Here is a 2,712-nt window from a genome sequence, read left to right as displayed (position 1 = left end):
ATAAGGGTAAAAAAAAAAAAAAGAAAGAGCTAAGAATAGGGCCAGCCAGGTGACATAGTGGTTAAGGCAGCTGGATCACACATAAACAATTGCATAATTTGAGTGTCAGACCCAGCAGCTTGGAAAATGTCAGGATCATGTGTGTGCATACGTGCCCAAAATTCTGAGAGGAGGATGGATAAGGAATTGTGATATGGTCATCCTTCCTGGGAGGTGATTTCTCACTTATTCTTTTCTCTCTCTCTCTCTCTCTCTCTCTCTCCAGTGAGCACATAACCTGTAGCAAAAAGAAAACGAGAGAGAGCTTTGGAGATGCACCAGCAAGGAGCCTTAGAACCCTGCTTATCTGTAAAATGCAGTTGACACACCAGCTGGACCTATTTATGGAATGCAAAGTGACCCTTCTGTTATTAAAAGATGTTAAAAATGCTGGAGACTTGAGGAAAAAGGCTAAAGAATGCACCATTGATGATTCATTGATGAATCTACAGTGATTGTTGATCCATTTCAGATACTTGTGGCAGCAAACAAAGCAGTTCACTTCTACAAACTGGGAAAAATGAAGACAAGAACTCTGTCTACAGAAATTATTTTCAACCTTTCCCCAAATAGCAACATCTCAGAGGCTGTGAAGAAATTTGGTATCTCAGCAAATGACACTTCAGTTCTAATTGTTTATGTTGAAGAGGAAGAAAAACAAAAACAAAAAAATCCAGAATACCTAATATCTCAAGTGGAAGGTCATCAGGTTTCTCTGAAAGATCTTCCTGAAATAACAAATATTACAAAAGTTAAAAAGATATATAAACTGTCTTCACAAGAAGAAAAGATTAGGACATTGTTGGATGGTATCATTTGTAGAATGTCAACAAAAGATGTTTTGTAAAATGTGAAAATATTAACAGATTTTCTCTATTAAATAAAATATTGCTTTTCCTTTCTGGATTATAAAAGTAATATATGTTCATTGTAGAAAATTTTAAAATATAGAATGGTATAAAAAAAGAAAAATCTACTCTTGGTCCTACCTCTTTCGTTATTTTGAAAAATAACCACTGCTTCTTTCTTCTAGTCTTGTTTCTATTCAAATGTATTTTTTTAAATAGGAATAAAAATTGCAAACCACTTTCAAAAGAAAAAGAAAATGAGAGAAAATGTAAAGATTAAAGTATGGACTTTGGTTAATAAAAATGTAGTGATAAAGATTCACTAATTATGACAACTGTACCACACTAATGTGAACTGTTAATAAGGAAACTGGCTCTGGGGTATATGAGTTTTCTCTGTATTATCTTTGCAGCAATCCTGTAACTCTAAAACTGTTCTGAATTACAAAGTTTATTTGGCAGGAGATGTAACAGCTTGAGGCAGGAGGATCGCGAGTACTAGGCCAGCTTGGTCAACACAGCCAGCCCTTGTTTCAAAAACAAAAATATAAACAAGACAAGTTTATTTTAATAATTATTTATTTTAAATTTTTATTTATTCATTCATTTTAATTTGATCAGAGAGAGACAGAAAAAGAGAGAGAGAGAAAGTGAGAAAGCAAGCCACCAGGTCTGGGACCAGGACTCGAACCATGATCAACCATGTGGGAGTGTCCAGCGCCCCATCCACCATGCCACCTGCTGGTCCCCTAAGACAAGTTTATTTTAAAAACTCCTATTTCTGCCCCCATCATGCCACTCTCACCTGAGATACATAGCCAGCTTTCTTCCTGTCGCCCTCCTTCAATCTGTTCTCCTTGCAGCCAGCAGAGGGCATTCTCTAAAAGGCAAATGGGACCACACCTGAATCAGCCTTCCAGGAAAATGTGTTGGATGGAAAGTTGGGGAGGAAAATTGTCAAAGATCGACCAGAATGTTTGTATAAAAGTTGTAATTACAATCCAGAACTAATGTGAGAAATATTTCTGGTATCTGTTGAAATAAAGGTACTATATCTAAACAGCTCAGCTTTCCCAAGGTCTCCCAGATAAAGTATATATTTTAGGTGCCCAACTCCATCTCCCTATACCACCACATAGCTACATAGTAATTTTCTTGTTTTTGCTTTCTCTATGCAAACTGCTCAGCCTGAGCCACCTTTTCCTGCCTCCTCCCCCAGTCCCAGTAGTCCCAGTCCCAGGGACCCTTCATACTCTCCCAAAGACTAGAGTATTCTTGCAGGGTTGGATTGTAATGTCTGGACTGATGTCTTCAGGCTTTTCTTTTTCTTCTTCTTCTCTTCTTCTTCTTCTGTGTGAAAGAGAAAAATGGATTCCTCTGGCTCCCCTACGCCCAGCTAACACTAGGCCCTAAAAAAGATTTGACGCACTATAAATGAAAAGATGAATCACTGAACAAATGAATGTCTTAGGGTGCAAGAGCGTCTCTGTGCGCGTGCGCCAGAGGGGAAGGCGTGGGAAGCGCTTTGCTACCTGGCAGCATCCATAGTGGCTGCTGAGTGGGAGGAGCTTCCTCAAATTTGTCCTGCCATTGGCCAGAACAGTCCGCATTGGCGTGATGCAACTCTGCAGCCCAGCAAGCCCCTAGCTCCGCCAACCACTTCCCCCCAGCAACTATTCTGTCGGTGACTGCAAATCACGTAGGCCTGTGAGGAGACAGCCTCTAGGGATGGTGCACAGGGCAGGACAAAAGACTCAAAGAGGTACTTTGAGTTTGCTCAGAATTTTATTTGGATTACCAAGGTTCACAGGGAAACAGGGCACGA

At 39.7% G+C, this 2,712-nt stretch overlaps 1 pseudogene; it reads left to right on the top strand.

The window, feature by feature from the left end:
• Window positions 1-353: 353 nt before the first annotated feature.
• Window positions 354-886, top strand: LOC102490622 (EKC/KEOPS complex subunit TPRKB pseudogene; annotated as a pseudogene).
• Window positions 887-2,712: the final 1,826 nt, after the last annotated feature.

Source organism: Tupaia chinensis, unplaced genomic scaffold (assembly GCF_000334495.1).
Source record: "Tupaia chinensis unplaced genomic scaffold, TupChi_1.0 Scaffold144756_1, whole genome shotgun sequence".
NCBI lineage: Eukaryota > Metazoa > Chordata > Mammalia > Scandentia > Tupaiidae > Tupaia > Tupaia belangeri.
This window is presented reverse-complemented; position numbering and strand designations above follow the sequence as displayed.